The sequence below is a fragment of the Strix uralensis genome, chromosome 19 (assembly GCF_047716275.1).
Source record: "Strix uralensis isolate ZFMK-TIS-50842 chromosome 19, bStrUra1, whole genome shotgun sequence".
Lineage (NCBI taxonomy): Eukaryota > Metazoa > Chordata > Aves > Strigiformes > Strigidae > Strix > Strix uralensis.
Window position 1 is genome coordinate 10468554 of NC_133990.1, and position 23183 is coordinate 10491736.

At 46.8% G+C, this 23183-nt stretch overlaps 1 long non-coding RNA gene across 1 annotated transcript; it reads right to left on the reverse strand.

Annotated features, from left to right (window-relative positions):
• Window positions 1-459: 459 nt before the first annotated feature.
• LOC141952010 (uncharacterized) lies at window positions 460-19804 on the reverse strand. Its single transcript, XR_012631527.1, has 4 exons — window positions 19784-19804; window positions 14363-14524; window positions 2606-2694; window positions 460-840 (listed from the first exon to the last, which is right to left on the reverse strand). It is a non-coding gene; the product is annotated as an uncharacterized LOC141952010 (long non-coding RNA).
• Between the last annotated feature and the right edge of the window lie 3379 nt (window positions 19805-23183).

Here is a 23183-nt window from a genome sequence, read left to right on the forward strand (position 1 = left end):
GTTAGCAGTGCCTTTTTGTTTTCCTGGATGGCATGGCAGGGAGGGAAGATGGAAAGGAAAGCTCCCCTTCTGCAGAAATAGAAGCTGAAGACACTGGTTGCAGGAGACGGGTGAGGCTTTTTCCACTTGTCCAGGTTGGACTCAGAGGTGTTTGCAGCCACAGCATCCATGAGATGAGGCCTTGGGGCTCACTGGCAGGACCATGCATCGACCATCCTGGAGGACCAAGCGTGGCATGAGTCTTGTTCTGAGATGTCAGGCTTGGAAATGAGTTCCCACGGTGCTTATGGAGACTGGAGACAGCCACAGACTGCCGGACTCAGTGTTTTAAACCAATAGTCAGGGGCCATCTCCCACAGGAACCTGTTATCAGATTTCTGAATATACTCATGGTTCCAGCTCCACTATAGAAACTTTAGTGACTTTCCAAAGAATCATCTCTCTTCCCAAAATAGCCATGTGAGATGCAAGTACATGTAATTCAACATGTAATGCTCAAAGCAGGAGAGGGATGGATAATTCACTGCATCAGACATGCGTGTTATGTTGCAGGGACATATTATTGCATTTAATACCTTGAATTTGATGCCAGGCTGTTTCATAATCTACAGTGCAAATTTCAGGTGGATGGCAGTGCCTGGTGAGCTGCTGGGCACACAAACCCTGTTTCTCCTGTGAACAAAGAGGCTCCTTCTTGGGAGAAAGGACTTGCAGGTCAGATACAAAGTGCAAAATTAAGTCAAAACAGGAGCGAGCTGTGTTGGTGTGGAGCACAGGACTGGAAGTCAGGAAGGCCAAACGATGTCCGGACTTGTCACAGATATCCTCTGTTAGTTTGCACTGTAATAGTTTATAGAAGCCCCAAAGTCAACCCCCAGCACTGTACTGCACAGAAAATCCCTGCTCGGAAGATTTTTGACTCTAAACATTTCACGGAGTTTGTTTCTCTGTGCCTCTGTAACTCAGAGAAGGGCTGAGGCTGCATAAATACTGCAGGAGCGCATAGACTCTACACGCAGAGGCCATTTGGGTGTCAAACTAATTACCCTAGCAATGTTTTATATATACTTTTGTTATCTGGCAAAGTCTGAGCCGGCTGCTCACCCCATCGTTCAGCGCAGTGGCTTTGCAAGGCAGAGGTACAGGGGCCCTTTAAAACTTGCATGAATGAGGCTCTCATAAATTCCATATTTGAGAAACTCCGGCTGTATCCTTTGGTCATAAAAAGAAATTAAAACTGCATATAACATTCAGTACCCTGTAATCCTGCTGCACAGCCTTGTGCCTGCATAAATCAGAGCCTCTCATGAATATTGCACTGTACCTGCAGCTGCCTGACCCACATGTTTAAAAAGGATAAATAAAAGGAAAACAAAGTGACAGTCACGTAAAGGCTTCACAAACAGCACCTGCTTTCTGAAAGCCTGAAAGGTCACCAAAAGCAACCTGAGAAGTACACAGATTTCAGGGACCTGATCAAAGCCTTAAAAGGAGGAAAAAGCTTTGGGTTTTTTCTTCTTTTCTTGCAAAGTGAGGAAAGCCCCGTAATACACAGCAAATCCTCTGGCAGGAATTTTGTGGTTATGGAGAGGGACAAGCTGCAGAACACCCCGAGGGTGGTGAGGAGCGAGGAAGAAAAGCTATTTTATAAGCCTGGGGGGGGGGAACAAGACCTGAGCTTCAACACTAAAGTGCTTTTTCACCAGTAATAATTCACAGAAGTTTAGGATTTCAAATTTTGTCTTGGTTAGAGATAAGGATCCACTCAATTTTTTTTTTTTAATCCCAAAATTTTAAAGAATAAAAATCTCGCTTCTTGTCCAGCACCAAAACAGAGCAACCAAAGCAAATAGCTGCTATTTGCAACTTCCCCCGAGACCTAGAAAACACATCGCTGTGCTCAGTGGGTAGTTTTTATTGCAGAATCTTTATTAACGGGCAAAAAAATTCAGCCAAGACATCCCTCCTCCATCCCCTCCACCTTCCCCATTTATTTGCTGCCCAGAAGGTCTCACTCCTTGTGCTGCATGGAAACAGCACAAAGGCAGAAAAGAGACAGTGAAAAGTGTAAATCCACCTTCTCAGATCAGAGCTCACAGACCAAGATTGTCACTCTCTGGCCATTTACTTGCTTTGCAACCTTTGCCACTTTAGTTTGCTTCTGCCTCAGTTTCCCTACTTGTGAGTAGTAAAGCTTTAGCCACTTCAAACTCCTTGGTGTCCACCAAGCATCCTAGAAAATACCTGAGCCTTGACCTGTACAATTTTATGTGGTGGTTTGTACAGACATGCTGCATGCTACCTTCCTACCTAATAGTGGATTTTTTTCTTTAACAACAACCACCCCCTTTCAGCTCCTCACATCACAGCTTCTCCTACATCAACCAGAAACACAACACAGCACTGTGTCCCCCATTTGCTATATTGCAAAATCCTGCACCTTAAAACATTAAGCAAAGGTTTGTATTGTAGCCAATGAATACTGTTAAAAGAGTATCGAATGCTTTTTCCATTGCCATTAATTGAGTGAAGAGAAAACAGACTCCACTGCTGTCATATCACATCAAAATAATTAGCTCAACTATAAATAGCTCAGCTTACTTACTTTTTTCTCTTCCTCCTTCTTTTTTTTTTTAAGGTTAAGGCTGAAGCTGAAAGGAGTAGCAGCACATCCCAGAAGAGCATCCCTCGTTTCTGCTTGGATTCAAACAAAACAGGGAGACAAGGCAGTGCATCTGTAATCAGTGATCCCAAGGCCACACAATTACATCATAATTAGAGAAATAATTAGTCCCATTTAGGTAAGAAGAGGGGGAAAAGAGTGTTAGCAAGCCCACATCTATGCAAATGTACATTAGCTTAATTAATGAGCATTTTCAAACCAATTTTAGCTAAACTGCCCTTGTTTTCGTTGGATGATGCTTCTGTACCAAGTTAGCTTATTCTTTAATCACTTCAAGTAGAGTTTCTACAGGAGTAAAATGAGTAGAACAAGCTGTGACACCAAAGCATTTTCTTCACCTTAATTAAGGGGTTTCAAACCCCAAGTGGGTGGGAGCCCTGCCCTTGCATTTGCTGCAGCTGACCCTTGTCCCCTCTTGTTAGAGGTTATATCCTGAATATCCAGGTACCTCTGGATGGCACCATGTCAAGATACTATAAAGAACAATCAGTATAAACAATTGTAGCAACATTGAGCACAGTGCAGGCTCTTATACTCTGCTCCTGGACATAAAATAGACACTGCTGTAGGAAAGCTGTTTATTGCTTGACCAAACAGCACCCACACGGTGTTCCCACACCTTTCCTGCTGTATTAGCTTTACCATTATTTCAGAATTGTCACCGTGTTGCAGCAATTAATATCATCAGTAGCCAGCAGATCAAATCCACACTAGATGCATGTAATTTATAGTTGCATTAATTAGAAGAGGCCCCTGAAGTTTCTGTAAGGTGCTCTAACAGAGCTGTTTGTGTGAGGCTATTGTTATCCCCTGGGAAGCCCTGATGCTTATGGCTGCACTTAGGTATTAAACTCCTTTTGAGTGATGTTTATTTTGTGCACTACGCAGTCTCAGTTCCAGACCAAGAGTTGCACAACAGCATATTAGGTCCATCTCTAGCCACTGTATGAAACCTGAAATACTCCTTTTCTTCCTTTGAAACTTCCCAACTCTTTGTAACACCATAAATCACAAAGGCTCCCCGTGCTTGCTCAGGACCTTACTGCAGCAGCGTGCAAGGGGGAACTCAAGTTTCTCTCCACTGTTCAAAGCAAAAGAAGATTTTCTGCGATCATTGAGTTTTCACAGGAGCCAGTGGGAGTTAAATATCCAGCTTGAAAAATATATTTGTGCTCAGGCAGGTCTGACAGGTCTTCAAGTGGATCCTGACCTGCTCACAGCTTTTTTTTCCTGCCTAGTCTCACATGCAACCATATTTTCCAGATACACTTATCTACCTGCCATATGCAATGATGTATAACCCCGAAGAAATCAAAGTAGGTGATTACCTTTCCCCAGTCAAGTGCAGTAGAAAGGTCAGATTTAATATGAAGCTGAGGGGCGATGAAACGACAGAAAACGTACAAAAATAGAGCGTAGCCACGCTGAAAGGCAAGCGTGTCTGCTCGTCCGGGTGAAACACCCAGCAGCACAAACACACCATTCATCTCCACAGAGGCTCTTTATTGCTCCCTGGTCTTAGCGTTAGGACATGGCTCCACTTCCACGGGAGATACGTTTGTAGGAAGATCCTGGTAATTAAGCAGGTGAATCATTTCCATCTGCGTGGCCTTCAGCCCCCACCCCCAAGCCCCCTCCTGCCAGCACCCCCCAGCCCTGCCGTCGGCTGCGCCGGACTCCGCGCACAGCCAGTGACATCCAGCGGCCACCCGGCTCCCTCGCCTTTCCCCAAAGGAGGGGACCTGGATTCCACTTGGATCGTGCCAGGCTTTTACGATGGAAAAGGTATTTTTCCTCAGTCCCACCCTTCCAATGGCTGGGGAGCTGCCACACATCATATATGCAGTCCTACAGTTATTTATTTTCATCTTGGTGGTGTCTTTGAGCATTGCTGGCCTCTTACAAAATAGGCAGATTGCTCATAAATGGAAATAAATGCACAATGCAGCAGCTCCCTGCGTTTGGAGGAATACAGTGGCAGTCCCTGTCCATGCCCTAAAAGCAATCGGACGTTTCACAACCTCTATATCTAAATTGGAGTTTGCTATGCACAATTTTTTCTCCAAGTCCCCCCTAAAGCCCGCAGCAGATTTCAAGGAGAAATTCTGACCACTCACTAGGGTTCGAGCCCCAGATCCGAAGCACTTATGTTAAAGATTCAAAATCAGCCACAGAACATAGGAGCGCCTTTTCAAATAATTTCACAGTTGAAAACTAGCTCCTGCTTTTACTCTCCTGCCTCATTTTTGAGCTCAGGATACAAAGTGCCTTTCCAAACTCAGCTCCAGGCAGACCTGCTTGGGTTGATAAATGCCTTGAAGGTTATGGGTAAGACATCAAACTTGGAAGTGGTTATTCTTAAAATTAAGAAAGGAAAGTTTCTGAAGGTATCTATGGTAGGTCGATAAGAAATAATGGAGAAATGTTTCTTTTAAATACAAAGAACAATTCAGTCACAGTATGACTCGTGATAGAGACATTATGAAAGTTATCAGATGAAAGTCCGCATGCTAAATCTTTTTAATACTGAAGGGAAATGTAACAATTTACTGTCCGTGCTAAAGCCTGGGCTTCCTGGAAGCGTACTCTGCCTTGCTTCTGCTGCTCCGTGTTCCCCATATCTGCCTCTGTCTTTTAAATGAGTGCCATGAATCACAGTCTAATAATAATTTTTTAAAGAATTACTTCTTTACTAGGAAGTCAGATCGATCCCAGTTAAAAGTGAACTCTGCAAATGTGCCAAATATTTAGAGAATAAATCTAAAACCCAATAGTGATCTGCTTCCTTTATCTACAGATATTGGGTGTGATCCAGATACCAGCACTCCCATCATCTCCTGTGAGCCCTCAGTGTGCAGTTTATCAGGGGAGTTTTCAAGGAAAAGGAAAAATTACATGCAGAACCAAAAACATATTCCAAAAAACCACTAACAGCTAATTCTGGCCAGCTAGAAAATCAGTATATGATCTAAAGCAGTCATCTAGACCTTCCCCATTGAAAGTGTGCGGGGCCCCTTTGTGCACACTCCCCCTTCATCTGAAATGTAGCACCACTAACCAGAGCTGGTTTCAAACCTCTTTAAGACCCATATGAAGAGTCTATGCCCTGCAGCGAGTTTGGCAGTCAGCACTTTAAAAAATAAACTCAGCTACAGAATGATGATTTGCATAGTGCATGGTGACTAAAATTAGCCTGCCTCGACTCCATCTCGAGAGGAAGTCTGACTTGCCACTGCAGTTTCAGGTTTCTTGGCTTTAAGAGAAATTCGTAGCATCCGAGGAACACAGACGTGTCTCCTGTGCATTCCTGCTCCTCTTGGCTGGCACTATTCTCCAACCCGAGGCAATGCCTACATCTCAAAGCTGTCCTACAGCACCAGCAAAAGCCTCATTCTTCCTAACACGGGAAACCAGAGTACACTGAAACCTGTGAAAGCCCTATTTTCAGTATGAAAATGTTTAGAAGATGATTTATTAAGGAGAGAACATGCTGCAGGTCACAAGATGGTCTGTCCTGAATGCAGGAAGGATAAAACCTCTCTGAGATTTAATCATCACATGAGACAGAGGTTTCTTAAAGCAGAGGCATGCTGAAAGGCACTCTGCAGAAGACATACACAATGTAAAGTTGTTTTAGGATCGGTAGGTTAAGCTTCATTAGCTGTTGGATTAATGTGAGATACCCCAATTTGATTCTCAGTCATTGCCCCACATCATCCCTGCGTAACAGGTCATGTTCCTCTGTCATAATTTAATATTGTGGTTTGGCTGGTCAAACAGCTCACGCGCTCACGCTGTCTCGTTTAATTCTGCAGAGGAATGGATGTTCATAGGAGATCATGCTAGTCCACCATGGATGTCTCTGACGAATTTAAATTATTCAAAAAGTCAGTCATCAGCTAAGTGCTAAGCTGGTTTTTGTGGTTTTTTTTTTTTTTTTTTTTTATTTCAGCTTGAGATGTGGCTATAGCTTCTCTCCCTGAGATGTATAAATAATTCATTTAGTTATGTAGTGGGATAACTCAGGACCTGTGCTGCAAAGTGCCACTCGCACAGATCCCCTTCTCACCTACTGCACAGACTCAGCTCAGCTCAACCATCTTTCATCCATCCTCCACAGCTGATGTTTGGCATCAGGGCCTGGGCCCTTGGATCATATTTCCCAGGGGTTTGGGTCCTCCATCCTCATGAGGTTCCAGATACCTTTGAATCTGAGATCATAGCTACCAGAGGTTCATAGTTTAATGCTTGTATTAAATTTGTGCAAAATAAACTTGCAGTAGGGGCGATGCAGTTAAGTATCAGGTTTTATATTTTATATGAACATAAGCCAGCATCTAATTTAATTTTCTGCTGTGTTGCAGAATTGAAAGGTAATCATTCACTCTTAAAAATACATTTAAAATTATTTAGTTACTGCTTTAACTACAATATATATCTTATGGAAGGAGCTCAGAGTAAAAGCTCACTGATGTGCAGAGTCCTGGCTGGTTGCAATTAGGAACAGAACAGCCCCATGACATGAAATCCGATGATACATTGAACTTCTGACCTATAGGAGAAATCTGATCGTCACAACCTAGCTTCTTCTTCATTTCAGCTCTGTTCAGGAAAACAAAAGTCTTCATTCAACATTCAATTTTCTCCACCCTTCACCACTGGAATTTATATGATCTGAATTAAATAAGCCAGACTTTGAAGGTACAAGTTATAAGTGGCTAAGCGAAATCCATGGTGTCTTTCTGTTTCTTTAGCTATTGTCATTAAGTCTTGTACTGATCTGATGAGGCCCTACAGGAAAATGAGGTACTACTGTGTCCAACTTCACTGTGGTTTAAGCAGAATAAAATACTGACTCTAGTATTACTGGATTTTTTTTTCTGGGCTCGAGGCAATCATTGCTTTTTGCCAACCTTAGCCACATTCTCTGCTTCTAAGTTTAAGAATTAATCCTGAAGTCCTTATTCAGGATTCCTAATATCCGAGGCAAAGTTTGAGCAGGGCACAGACTACCCAAAGTTTAATTACTATGCAGCAATGGTGAGTTGGGGTAGAAGTACCCCATAACCTGCAGTGTGTCACAGCCACAGAGCCGACACCTCTGCAGTGTTGTGTGAAGATAATTAGGTCTTAAAAGACATGCCACCGTGCTGGATGGACTCCAGTTCAGCAGTCCTCCTTATCTGAGTTTCTGCTCAATTTTATGCACATACACTCTTTGCTCATCAACAGCCAACCTCCATGGGAGCCAAGAGTGCGTAAGAGGACGACGGCTTTACCCACCCACACTTCTGATAAGCTAAAAACAGACTGAAGGTCTAAGTCAATTACACTTAGGCATGTGATAAAATTCTTTGCTAAACTGGGGCCTAAGTCAGTGTGATCTTAGGGTGGAACTCAAATAACTGATCTTGGAGGAGGAAGAACGGGCAGAAGAACCGAGTCAAAGGTTCTCCTGGGGTGACGGGCTGGGGTGAGCAGTAAGAGCCTGAGCAAATGGGAAAACAACGTGATCTGAGAGAAGGAAGGATTGTATGACTGGCTCTGTGACTATGGCTTGGGAGGAGGAATTTCCTCGTGGGAACGTTGCCAGGAGGGTGAGGAAATTGCTTGCTTTTCTAAGCAGAAGCAACTAATAAAGGAGGGGTGAGAACAAAGGTTCTTGCCTGTGTTGTAGGCAGTGTCACTAAGACAGTACTAGTGGCGCTTTGAGTTGTGTTGTCTAAAATAGCATGCTTGCTTTAGACTTTTAAAAGCAGGGTAAAGTAATAGAGTTCATCTCTGAAAATCTGTGGTCGCCATTCAGGAGGTCTATGGCAATGGCTTGGGTAGTCGAGAATAAAAATAGCCCAGGTCTAAGATATCAGTCCCAGATTTCTTCTTAAGTTCTGGAGACCAAGTGTTAGCTAAGTCCCTGGAGCTCCTCATCACACCAGACTGCTTCTGCTGGGCTGCCTGCTCCCTGTTCCCGCACTTACTTTGGGGCATTTGGGCCACCTCTCAGTTCCTTGTTCTAAAACATGCTAAAACTTCTTCATGAAATAAGGGGGAGTTTCCGTCCCTCTGAAAGAATTTGTGGGAAAGGTGTGGAAGGACTAGAAAAGATAATCAACACTTACATGTTTGAGGCTTTTGTCCCTTTTGAGAAACAAGTAAATTGCAGTCTGGATAGAGGGGACCTTATGTTCCCTAGAGAACATTTTAATACATCAGGAACTAGATGCTGAAATTGGTAGAGCTGTGTGTGCAAGAACCCAGCTCCACCACACACAAAGATAGAACCAAAAAATCTGTGAAAGACAGAACCAAACAACCTCCCAAATATTACCCACTCCCCCTAAGGGGGCTTTTGGACACAGTGCTGGCCAAAGAGAGGCTTGGAGCTGTGCAGAAAAGCTGTTTCTGGAGATATTCCTACTACATAGAGGGAAAGAACATTTCATGCCTGAAGGATCTCCGTGATTACATCTCCATTTCGTAGGCGCCATCTACAACTGGTTAGAACCTAAAAATGGTAACTACTTCTGCTCAGAAGAGACAGCAGCCTCTTTTCTCCTCTTATACCAGAAAAAATTGTTTTGAACTGACTCTTCTAGATAAATAGCACTTAGAAGTAAGTGTAGCGCTCATGATGAGTCTAGTGTAGGGGTTCACAGTCACTTTTCATGCCAAGGATCACAAATTAATTAAGAAAATCTTGTCGCTTGGAAACTCTTCTATTCACAGTCTCATCAAATCACTGTAGCAGTAACTTACATGGAAAAATAACATTAGGGATATTTTTATTTTTAGCTGTCTTAATGAAATATAGCAGATGGAAATAAAGAGGAGAAGCCCGTCCTATGTGACTAGCCATCTGTCTGGGGATCAGCAACAAGTATTTCATGGATCACAGCTAGAAAATTACTGGGTAATTAATGTCAGTCGTCAAGCTACCTTACAATTCTTCACTCTCATTATTCTGTTCTATGGAGTGGCTTTCAAATGTCACTCATGACTTACCTGGCCATGAGAGACATGCTCATAGCACCACCCTCAGCTTTAGCGTACTAAACCTTGGGTTGAGCACCGTCGGTTCCCTGCAGTCCCTCCCTCCCCACCTCCCTCCTGAACAGATCTGCAAAGCTGTCAGCGATCACGTAGCCATCTACTCACCGTGAACTAAACTGCCAGGATCCTAAGGACTATTCCAATTGATCTAAATTTGCCTTAAAGACATTCATATCCTGCCCTTGGTTCTGTAGCACACCAAGCACCGGGACACTGGGACTGGCACAGGACCATCCCCTGTACTAGGCATGTCATGGAAACCAGCTTACTAACTTGAACACGGAGTAAAGAGCTATTACCTGAAACAAATTGTTTGTGTCGGGTTCCTTACTGACATGTAGTTTTTCCAAGTTCGTTAACTAGCTAGTCTGGAATCTCACTCTTCAAAACCACTCCAATTACTTCTACACACTGTTCACTTGGAGGAAGCCCGTCTTGTTTAATGACATCCTAAACAGTCACACAATCCTGAACGCTGCTAAAGGTCACACAGCCCAAGCTTTTGGAGATGAAATACTTATTCAATGTTGTCATCGTTATACCCTCTCAGTGCTCACACATGCTGCATTACGGCTGCAGTTTGTTCTCTCTTTCCTTTTTGGGAAAATCAATGCCTTGTCACAAGAAAGTTTTTATATTTCACCATTACAGAGTATTGCTTATTCTTCTCCGGTAACAGGATATTGTTATCAGGCTGTTTTAACTTTGTTTATTACCTTCATTCTGCCAGCTCCTACAATTCACTTGATACTGTTTTGGTTATTTTTATGCTTTGATTTAAGAACAGTGTGCTCCAAGACTGCACTTTAAGAAGTGCCCCGAGGAGCAGAGCCATGGGAGTCATCATCTTATTTACTGAACTGTACTGAGCCCTAGATGATGCCTTAGGAAATAACCTCTCTTCCTGGAAATCCAGAGCTAGCTGGTAAAACTCTACTGTATGGCATAAACATAATGAATCTTCACAAAACCCTGGCAAACAATATCTGAACATGATGTAACAGGTGAAAATTGTGTTATTCCTCATACAAGGAAAGTGGCCCCACTGACAGAGCTTAAAGCTAGGGAATTCTATTTGTAGACCTACTAAGGTTTTGGCTACATCTTCTATTACTCTTGTGGCCCTTTTTTTTTTCCTTCTGAATGGGTAAGCAATCTCAGTGTGCTGACAAATACCAAATGTTTGCAAACATGTTTCAGTCTACCCTTTACAAGCTTGCAGGCACAGTTACAAGTCGTGGAAATGTCTCCTTGACTCCACAGCAACAACTCCACCGTCTCATCCCTCTTCCTTTCAGCCCACGTTAGGCCAGTCAAAGGCACCAGTGGTGGCTGTGCCCAGCAGCTGGTCCTTCTCAGCATCGCACCCGCCAAGGGCATTGGGCTGGGGTGGGATTGGGATGTCAGTTAGAGGGAGGCCATCAATCAGCCCCTCCCTTCCAGCTCACCTCTGAAAACGCCTGTAAGAAATTATTAAAATGCATCCCTGCTGATCCCCCCGGCCTCACGTAGCGAGGTGTAAATGAGAGGAGCAGATGTGTGAGTGAGGTGTGCGTCGCTTTCTCAGACGAGCCACCGCGCCTCCTCCTGCACCAGCGCCGCGGCCGCTGGACGGCCAGACTCAGCCTCACGTGCTCTCGGCGGGGGGCACACGTATGCGAGCGAGTGGTGGTTTGCTTTGATGGAATTTATCATCTGCCTGAAAAATGGGGATTGTGTCACTTACCTACTTCATCAAGAAATCGTAAAGATCATCTAATTAACACTCAGAAGGGTTGCTAGAGAAATGCCAAGCGCGAGCTTGTGAGACGTAAAATGCTGTTTGCTTTTTAATGATGAAAGGATGAAGAGATGTCCTCAAAACCAAACATGTATGCAGTGTCATGCGCCTTCTGCATATCCTTTGCCATAGCCCGGTTTCTGTTCCGGTTGCATGTGCACATCTGGGTGTGCACACACCAGCTGGAGGGGAGGGATCGAGCATCTTCTGCTTTTTGCTTCCTGGAGGCTGGACAGACATAAAAGCCGATGTGCAGAGATGCTCGCTGCCCAGAGAAGAGCGATCCCTGCTCTATTCCTTTGCTGCACCGTTGGCTGCACTTTGAGAAGACGTACAGCCAGAAGACTGACTTCCCTGATATTTTATACCCAAATTAAGGCAGTAAGATAGCAGGGTGGCTGCAGATCTCTCCCTCCTTTCCTCTCCTAAAATTTCAAGCAACCAGAAGGTTGCACAGAGAGCAAGATGCGGATAATTTCTACATAAGCTTTACTTAAGCCAAATCCCCCAACAGTTAACTCAAAAGTAGTTTTGGAAGAGCTGTTAGCTCTTCAGTGTGGTTTCTGTTTCAACCCCAGGAACAAGTCTGAGCCTTTTGCAATGCAGGCAGCACCCCGTTGCCCAGAGGGCTCTGACGGTGAGGCTGGTGAGGTCGCAGCAAGGCAGAGCTCAGCACAGGCTGCAAAACCTGACTGAGCACGAGGGGGTGGCTAACCCACCCACCCACACCAGGGCTGCTGGCTGAAATGGCGGGTTTGAAGCTCGTTTGGGGTTTTGGGCACACACTTGGGTCCCTGCAGTGTGCACATCCCCAGTTTGCCTCCCAAGGACCACAAGGATCCTTTGCCAGGTCTTACATTACCTTCTTTTTTCCACCCATCTCAGCCTGTACTCATAGCAGCAGTCAGACAGCACGGAGCTCTTTTCAAAATCCACCTCTGCTTTCGTGGCCAAATTAACCTGCCAGCTATCCAGGAACTGGTAACAAAACCTCATGGCTTCATGGGCTCGATGGTCTGTTAATGACGCACAACATAACTATCCTCCCTCTCTACGCTGCCATCCCACACAAAGAAATCCAAGCCTTTTTATGGTGTATTTAACCTGGAGCTCTACCTCCCTATAGGGATAGGGCTGGGATTTTTCAAATGAGACCACTGGGAATTTGTTGCTCAATTTCAATTGTGTTTCAGGGGATTTGGCAAATAACTCGCAGCCTCTTTTAAAAACTCACAGAATAGCAATGGAGATAATTTGCAGGTTATCCACAGAGGCAGACTGCTCAAGGTTCATTACCATACTGGTTAAATGTTATTTATCTCGTTCATTGTCTCATTCTAGTTACTCATTTCCCCTGGAAAGCCAAAGAGTTGGACACATGAATTGGCTGGACAAGGTTCTTCTTTCAACTGTCATTCTCCATTTAGAAATAATACCTAGAAATATCTTTTTCTACAGAGTCTTAAGCCGCCAGCCAGGGCAAACAACTGCTTATTACAGAAGCTCAGATCCAAAGTTTACCACCATTCATGGGGAGCTGGATCCAAGGTTTTGGTTTGGCTGATGATAAAGAGGCAAGCAAAGCCGAGTAAGCCCAGATCTGAACCCCTCCTGGTGTCAGTGGCCAGGGACTGGTCTGCTTCCAGCTTATCTTCACAAAAGCCCATGGCCCGAGCTGCAAAATCAGTTCTGAAGAAGCAGAACAGAAGTGTTTGGGTAAAAATGCATTGTTGTTTCTAACAGTAAAATAAATATATGAAGTAAGACCTGGTGTGGTAAAGAAAACTGCACCTGAGTGGTGATATCTCAAGCACTGAGCTGCACCCCAGGATTTGCACCCTGGGTTTGCCGGGTAGCTGCCATCCCGGGGAGGCAACTAGCACCCGTCCCAGGATTTTCTGAAAGCTGCAAGTGTTTCCTGGGCCATAATCCAGCCCAGAGGGCTTCGGTCACTGGTTTAGGTGACATACAGCACAGCTGCTCGAGACACTGCAGAGAGGCAAGAGAAATACGGACGGCGCGTATCATGCTATTTGATCCAAGGAATCACAGCTGACCCACCGGCAAGCCCTGACAGGCATCGGGCTGCTGTCTGTAAAAGGGCAGGGAAAGGCGCTTTGCAGCGGAGAAGATTACCCGGCGCATCGGCTGGATGCTACTCCAGTGACATAGCAGCCGACCTCCATCACAGACCAAATTCTCTCCCTGATCCCTCAATTCACTGCTCAGACACAAATACGAACTGGCCTTTGCAGCTGAAGGAAAAGGGCAACTGGGTTTCTTTTCTCCGTCAACCCCGTCCTGACCGTTCAGATGTTGTGAGTCAGAAATCCCCAGTATTTTTTGAAGCCTGAAGGCTACTGAAGTACAACAAGTTTCCTGCCATTGACCTTTTAATGTTAATGTTTGAGGACTGTTTTCATTACAGTAATGGTAAGAAACTATAAAAGAAAAAAAAAAACCCCAAACCCCAGATTTTCTTTTAGTCACACAATGCCAGGAGGCAGATACAGAAAAATGACTGCAAGCCTTCGCACAGATATAATTACATTGCAGAAAACTCCATCCTACTCTTCAGCACTTAAATTCCCTTTTCCAGTAAAACGTGCCTACCAAGCTGGGGTGTTTCCCAAATGAAAGCAAGTTTCTGGGCTGTGTTTTCAGATGCCATTCCAATGGGCATGTGCCTGAATGCTCTGCTGAACCTCCGTCTCCCAAAGTACCTCCCAGCTAAATACCTGGTAGCTGCTGGAGCTTAGAGCACTGAGGATCCTTATGGGACAGATCCTTCATAACCTACTTCAAAATCAAAATACAAGCAAGCCAGATCCTGCTGGTATTGGTTTTACCTGCCCTTGCCAAAATATCACCTTTGGTTTCCAAACTTGCTGCTGTCTTTCTTAGGACCAGGATGATATTTAGGCGCATTAGGCTAGAGGATTGGTGAGTCCAGGCTCTCATCTCTCTTCCCCAGTACTCGGGAATTTTACTCCATCTGTCTTAGCCACACCCTAAAATAAAAGGAGTAACACATGAAAAAGGCAATAGAAGCAATATCCATATCCAAATGCCCTGTGCCTAGTGAAGCATGAGGGCCCCAGTGTATGCACCACTATGCTGGCTATTGGGGAGTTTGGTTGCTGTTTCTCTGGAGATGGGTGCTACAGCGGGTCCCCTCGGTCACCGTCTCCATCCTAGGTGACAGGCTTATGCAGCAGAACCAGCTTCCTTTCAGGACATGTGCATTTTGATTTTACTCATTGACCAAAAATAGCCAACTTGCTTTATTTTCACATCCGCTTCAGTAGTGCAGGGTCAGGTGGGCTTTGTGTCCATTTCAGAGTGTTGGAGACCAGCCCAAGTCTGGAAGGTTTTATGAATGTTTTGTGCAATGGAAAAAGTCTGTGGGGTGAGAGGAGGAGGGACCAAGCCAGGAGAAACTTGCTGCTGTTCCAACCACAGCTCAGACGAGGCCCATCATGAACGTAACCCTTACCGAATGCTTTTCTCCTTATTTTTTTTTTTTCAGCTCATGAGCAAAAGTTGAAGTTGTGTTTCCAGTTTAGAAGAGCAACATTGAGTCAGTGCTCTCTGCAGCACAGTTCCAGGTTGTCTCACCTGCCTGTTTCAACATGGTTTTCTTACCCAGTATGTATATTCAGAGATACAGGGACATTCTTACTAGCAATCCTCATAGAGTGCCTTGCCCAGGGGGTCTGGTGAACCTCCTTGTACTAACTGAATACACATGGAAAGACCTTGCCACTGCCACCCAAATTAATGGGTGGGAAGACACAGTATGTGCATTAAATCATACTTAGCAGTCCAAAGGATTAATCACCCTGTTCACATAAGCGTTAGTGGAGAAAAAGAATATTTCAAAGGGCTTAAGTTTTGGCCCCATCACTTCACTGTGCATCTGGCCCTCCCACACCGTCTGGTTTGATGTAAATCTCTCACACAGGGACTCTGTGTGCTCAGAGCCCTCCTCTGCCACTCGCTATCCGCAGGCAGAGATGTGTGTGTGTAAGTGCTATACATCACCAGCCTGCGCTTTCCAACAAATTAGCAGAAATACCATGGTATTCCATTTGCTGTGATCTGCCTGTCAATCAGGGAGCTCCCATGGTCCTTTCTGATATTCAACCCAGGATCTCAGCCATCCGCTATTTGCTACTAAGACTTGAGTCTCTGTCCACGAAGACTGATGGAAGCACCCAGCTGGTAACGTCTCACACAGAAACCCTGGGCTTGGTCTCCCCCCTGCCTGGAGTGGCTGCGACAGCAGCCAGCAGCCAGCAGCAGGGGAGATAGATCATAAAAAGTGCACTAAATAAACCAAATCTTAGCACCAGGGTTGATACAAAAAGCCATAAAAAGCAGGGACAATAAAAAAGAAAAATGCATGGCAACAGCAAATCCTAGAAGCTGACATGGAGGAATTCCATTTGGAAAAGACTTGTCTAAAATTCCCTCTCCTGAAGGTGATCGGCATGTCCTGTCCTAGCAGGATTACTGCTTGCACATACATGCATACGTCAGCTTGTATTCATAGCCCTAAAATGTTCCTGTCAGTTATACACTCCACAAATACCAGCAAGATTTGAGATTCTGCTTCCCTCCCGCTCCAACCCACCCCTGTTGTTGTTGCATCTGCTTGTTTCATCTATCATTGGTCCCGTCCTCATCTTCGCCTGAGCATATGTTGCAGGAGGAGCAACATAATTAAGTTTGGAAAATTCATTTTGAGGCAACCAGATGTCTTGCACCACCTTGAATGTATCTCCCACACCTTAATTAGCAGAGGAAAAGTCAGTGCCTGTGGCAGAGCAGCCCTGACTGCAGCGGGGGCCGTGGGCAGCCCCTGCCTTGCCGCAGAGCAGGCAGGCTTCGCTCTCCAATGCGGGGAAGCATCCTCTCCAGGAACACGTCCTGCAAAGGCTGTTGGAGTGCTGTCATGGATTTGGAGAGGACTCAGTTTCTGGTGCTCACCACCTGTACACATCCTGATCACCTATATACATGCTTAAGCTGTGACTTCCCTTTGTTTTGCTTCAGGGCTGCATGCTTGATTTATTACAGTCAGACGAGTGTGGTTACGTGTTCGTACACTGAATCCACATCGTTAATTTGTGTAGTTACTTCTGGATGCTTGCTGGGTAACTTGGTGGTGGATGGGCAGTAATACATCTGTACTTGGGCAATGCAGTCACAGGAGCTGCAGGCACTAAATCAGAATTAGCTCTGTGCCTACAACACAGGCATCCACTGACAACCTGTGAAAATGGCATTTCTAGATTGCTGTTTTACGAGAAATGCCTTATTATTCTGTAAAATGTTGCAGGACACTCCAGCCTGCCCGTCAGGGCCACATATTTACAGACCAGCACTTTGCACGGAGCAGCAGCACTGGTTTAGCCCTCTGCAAAAACCTTTCATTCCTCTGCCAAAGCCTTAAATCCCTCTGATGGCCTTCAGATGAACTCCTGGCCTGCAGAGAGGGAAGGGGTAGTGCGGAGGGCATGGAGCCATGCTGGGAAGCCCGGAGATGGCAAGGAACAGCTGAGAGAAGTGGCCCTGCCGGGAGGAAGCCAGACACTGCCCAGATCGCCCTCCTGCTAGCCCAGAGGGATGCTCACTCAGGGGAGGGTTTTCCCGTCTATGTCCATGCTGTGTGCCCTCTCTCTAGGGAACTGGGCACGGGTTATTTCTGTACCCGCGTCAGCAGCCAGGAGCGACGGGGTATTCCTTTCCCAGCCCCACTCTTGCCCCCAGGGCCAGGTTTCCTCCTCCCATCCCATCCAGCTGGCTGGGTCTCTGCCAGAGGCCCCGGTGCCAAGAGAGGGGTGACGCAGCACTGGTCTCCCCGGCTGGAGTGGGGAGGGACTCAGAGCTCTTCTTCGACTTGTGCCCTTGTCACCTCCCTGCTCCCTCCTCTCTGCATGATCCCACGGCGTTCGAGCCAGGAGGACCACGCCGGTGTTGCATTTGCAGCAGGGATGCCCCTTCCCTTGCCGAGAGTTCGCCAAGCTCACACCTCAGCTGTGCAAACTGCAAAACAACATCCCAAAACTGACACAACACCCCATTTCTGTATCCTCAGTTGCATTTGAAAATGGCCAAGATGGACCCACCATGGTCTCGGTTCCCAGCAGGAGTGACCATGCCCGTGCCCGCGGTGGCTGTGGCAAAGCTGTGCCGGGGCAGCCGGAGGGGCATGGGTGCTGCCCTGGGACGGGGCTCTGATTTGAGGCTCAGCTGCCACACGCTGTCTGCAACCCCGGCAGAGTTCAGCTGCTGGCCAAGCAGAGTGGTGCCCGTCCCCCCACGCCCTTGGAGCCGTCTCATTGTGCTGCACAGAGACAAAAATACTTCCCCAGCTGCTGCCCACCTGGTTCCAGAGATGAGTTTAAGAAACAGCAATAAGAAACTGAAAATAAAAGGCCAAAAAGAGATAGATACAGGCATCACATCAGAAGTGAGAGAGCTAAAAATAGCAGCGATATGATCCAGCAGAGCTATATGTCATAATTAACCACTTGAGTGTCTCTGGGCATCGAGCAAGTGCCTCTCCAGCAACAGGAAACTCACACGGGTTTAACAGCCGAGACAGCCTGTCCTGGGCTCCTGGCATGCCACCACCAAAAATAGAAGACATATGGACAGTTCCCAGCCTGGCTGATGCTGGGCACTGGTGGGGCACTACCTCCCTTCACCCCGCACTGGGGACCACCACGATCCTTTCACCCCCCGCCACGGAGGCGCAGGGTTTTGTGGGGGATGACCCACTCCCTCTGCAGGGCTGTAAAGGCCAGGGAGGAGCGGGCAGGTGCCAGCCCGGCGGCACCGTCACCCCTTTGGGCACCAGCCCACTGCTGTATTCCCAGCAGCTCTCAGGAGCTCTGGGAGATGGGCGCATGGACAAGCTGCAGGAGCTGCTTGCAGGGAGCCTGCATAAACCTCAGGTGCACCAGCATTTGCCTCATGGTGGTTTGGAAACGAGAAGCCACAGCTCTGGGTCATCTTCGAACCTAGAGACAACGTGAACAGTCCTTTCTCAACTGCCCCATGCTGGGCAGCAGCACCTTCCGTGGAGACTTCCCAGTGCTCCTGCACAGCCGTCTGCCCCTTGCTGGGACCAGCACTGGGTGGTTGGTTTGGTTGCAATCCAAGCTTTTGTCCAAACCCTACTTGGTGCTCAAGTGATTGAAATGATCAAGGCAAGAGGCCTCGATGTGTCCTGTCTCCCCTCAGTGAAGCCCCTCAGCCTGTGCCCGGTCTCCAGGTCCAGCCCTCCCAACATGCCCACGTTGTGCAGAGCACAGCAAGGTCCCCCCAGCTGGGAGGGATCGCCCGTCCTCGGGGTGCCCCATTTCACCAGGGAAAAGTGTTTTTATACCAACAAGTTTCCCCAAGGGATGTGCGGCAGGAGCCTGTGAGAAGCGAGTGCGATAACACTGCTGCAGAGGGAGGGTTTGGTGCTCAGCCCCTCTGCTGTGCTCACCCCAAAGCCCTGGGGGTCCAGGGTTCAGCCGACTGCCCGTACCTGGTGACGTGTTGTAATAGTCACAGGGGTGGATCTGGCAGATCAGAATATCACGGTCAGTTAAAAGGCACCTCTCAAGCCAATTTATGCCTGATCTTTAGTTTCTGTAAATATAGGGTACTGTGCATGAGATCGAGTGGAAAGTTTCTTCTTTAATTCCTCTGGAAACAGAATTATTTAACTGAGCTGCTATTCTCTGGAAACATTTGACTCAAACATTACAGCATTGTGATAGAGGAGAAATTCAACACCACAACAACAGCTCTCGGCTAATCCATTTCCTTTCTGGGACCAGGAGAGCTCAGCCTGGGAGAAGGATATTTAAAACCAGTTCAGCTCTGAGTGGTAGTTAAAACCAGAATGAAATAGGTAAGGATTTTAAAAACAAATACATGACTTCATCAATCACGATCCTGAGAGAAGTTAAGCAGCTACAAACCATAAAGAATGTGGTGGGATTTGGCGTTTCCTATTACCTGTGAAGAATTCTGCTGTAAGCTGTGTGCTGGGAGCAGCCCTGCCCCGCACAGCTGAAGCTGAGCTGTATGGAAACAGCCGGAGATCCAGCTGTACCAGCACTGCCCGTGACCACTGAGGTCAGCAGGAGAGGCGAGCGCTGACATCTTTGCAAAAGCACATTTCAGCTCACTCGGGCACCCACAGACCCCCAGCTTCCACCCCCCCACCCCCACCTGCTTTAAATCCTGTGCAGAGCCTCCCTTACCTCACGCGTGGCTGGCCCAGCAGATGCACAGATCCCATACGTTCCTCGGGGTAACATTACATGGCAGAGACCAGACGTAGCCCGGTGCCTCGCGAGAAGGGCCGGCAGCAGGGGCGAGCCATGAGCCCGAAGGGAAGAGGGCGGACAGCTGGGCTCGGGCAGCTGTAGCTACGCAGGGCGCCGGGGGACGGATACACAACAGATTTATCCTGGGTGTGAACAACCCAACACTTTCTGATCAGTAAGTACTCATCTCGCTCTCACGACTCCTTCTCCCTGCCCCCAGGTCCCCGTGCTGCTTCTGGATGGTGTATCTAGGGTATACAGGCAGACTGAGGGGCATTGCAGCCATCTGGGGCTCAGATTTAGGAGAACTTTGGATTTCACGGCAGAGCCAGTGCAGTCCTGACCAGCACGAGCCCAGCACTGGGACTGGGAAGAGGAGACTGATGTGGGCTGCACGGCCATGGCTAAGGGTGCATCCCCCAAGGGTGCATCCCGCTGGGTGCCCTGTGGACCTGCTGCGGCTGCACAGCTAGACTGGTTTGAGTCAGAAGAGCCTGAAAGTCATAATTTTATTTTCTCTCATTCTCCCTATTTTTGGCTTCAGATTCTTGGATGTCTCCTGCCTACTCTCCAAATATGTGACAAGGAGTAGGTTTGAGATAGAAACAATATTAAAATGAGTCAAAGTGCAGCATGAGCTGAAAGTTAGCACAAATGCAAAATAAAACCTCTCAGCAAAAATAACAGCCAAGGAGCAGTCAGGCAGGCAGGAGATCCTCAGGAAAAGACCAGGGAGCAAGGGAGGATCGCAGGCTCAGCAGGGTCCCCTATGCTGCACAGCTCAGGAAACCTCGTGGGGACTGTCACAGGTTGGATGTGCTCTGCTCAGGCTGAACAACTGAGGAGGCAAAGTCTGGAGAGAGATGGAAATGATCAGAAAACATGGGCTGTGAGGAGAGAGAAAAGTGTCTGTAGGCTGTGGAAGACCAAGGGAGACACGGTAACAGTCTCCAGAAGTTGCTGCAAATACAAAGGGAATAAAACTGCTTTCCATATACACTGACTTGAAACGAGTGAGGCTGTCCTCACTGGCTTTGCGTGACCTCCTGGAAAGCCCCGGATGAAGGGATGCCTTGTCTGTGACATTTAAATCTACTCCCAAGTCAGTGGTGAGAAAAGGTGAACTGCCTCAGGCATAACACAGATCCCTCCAGAGCCTCTGTAGGTCCCTCTTCCAGCTTAATTCTCCTCCAGAAAAGACATGGAGGCCTTTCAGCCAGCTACTGCTGCTTTTAACGTGTCTTCTGGTACTCTGGTGAACTGACCCAAATAAAGCCCCGCTGTGGTACCCAGGGAGGGCAAGCCAGGACCTGATTTCTGGGGAGAGCAACCAGAGGAAGAAAGGAACCAACAAGCTGAGAAACATTCATTTGCTTCATGCTGATCCCTCAGCAGGAACGGGTTTGGGAAGGAGATGAACCATTTGCAGCTTCCAAATTAGTTATCTGTGTTAACAATCACAGTTATTCATTGTCTTCTTTAGGGCACAGAGCCTTAGCTATAGAAATATATGTTCATGCTGAGTGATCCGTTTAAAGGCTCCATTCTTGAGCCAGACATTTGAGCATGGAATACTGTAACTGGGTTTAATGGCAGGAGCTATGGGGCAGCACATGATACAGCACAGGCCTGGGGTAATACAAAAACTTCATGAACGAAGTGGGGAAGGTAGGAAATAAAAATGAGCCAAATGTTAGAGGGATTGACCAGCCCATCGAATAGGCTAAAATGAAGCAGCAGATGTCTCATGGTTTGTGCAGACACCAGTCAAATGGAGAAGATGGAAAACTGGGATTATAACAAAGTTGGCAGCAGAGACAGGAGAAAAATGGCTTAGAAACCTTGTGGACCACCTCGGCATTTGCCAAGAGGTGTATCATGCTGGGTAATGGCCCCTTGCTCCTGCGCAGGGCAGTGACCCAGCCCAGCATGATCAGACACAGTGAGAAAGAGCAAATCTAATGTTCATCTGCTGAGAAATGAGAAAGCACTGGCTTGTGAAGATGTTGTTTCACTGAGGAGGAGGAAAGAAAGACAAAGACATTTCGCCCATTTGCCAAAGTTCCTGAAGTCTAAAGTCATCATTGCCACCCTTGTCCTTCCTCCATGGTGATAAAGGAACTCATGGTATTGTTTGGACAAATCTGATTTCTCTCTTCCTTTCTCATGCCCTCGATTTAAGGCTTGCAGCATTCTTAATCCCACAAGAAGTGAAACGGATGCTTCCCGTGGGCACATGAATAGCCCCATTGAAGTCATGTGCTGCGACTTTACATGCATGCTTAGAAGTTTGCAGGATTGAAGCAGTCGAGCTTAGGGGTCATTTTTGGGAGGAGGGTCCCCGGTGCCTCAAGCACCCCACAGAGACCTTGGTTTCAAAGCCACTCACCTAGCAGGTATACTGAATTTGAAGCCCACTCCAGGAGGCTCAATGCACAGCCCAGTCTGGGTGTCCATCCTTGGGCCATCAGCTCAGCTCTTGGCTTTTTGCTCAGCTCCAGTGCTCTTCACAGTCCCGAACAGACCGGGACGATCCCTGAATTGCACTTACCAATAGAAAATGTTTAACATTCCCCAGGTGGGTGCGTTTGATTAAAACATTTAATTACTACACCTCCTAAAGCATCACAGAAAGCACAGTGCTGTCAGGCAAATAAAATCTCTAAACAACTCCAAGCTATTAAAAGCCAATAGGTTCTTGCACCCTCCACAGCCATAAAACCTGCAGAAATAGAGGTGCCGGATGCTGACGCTATTTAAAGGGAGGACACAACATTGTGTCACCATATGGTGATGTGGCGCTGGCCAAGTCCCTCGATTACAGCAGATATCTACAGGGCAGTGCCTCAGTTTTTGCTTGCATCCAGCTTTCCTCTAGGAGCATCCCCAGGCTTCCCACAGAGTGCACCCACCTGTTTGCAGGATGAGGAGCTTTTCCCAGCACACTATTTGTGTTAAGAGACGATCAGCTGGCTTATTCCAATCACATAGTATTTTTTATATTTTTAACCAGAAGCTATAAAATCCAGGAAATGTGGATTTATGGCCTATAAAAGGCTTAGAGCTATGACCTACCGGCTTATGTAACTTTATTTACTACTGGCCTTGGATAGGGCTCCTATTCCAGTGACCTGCTAAGCTCGTTTTGTAGCATTTCTTTATTTGGGCTCTGTTAAAGACGCAGTGATGTCAGGCAGTTGGAGGGTTCAGAGACGGGGACTTAGAGGGCGGGTGGGCGTCTGCTCTGAGATGCAGGAGAGCTGGGCAGAGCCAACGTTCAGCTTCTCACGAGGAGCATGGCTGCGCTGAGTGAAAAAAACACACCCCAGTCTTG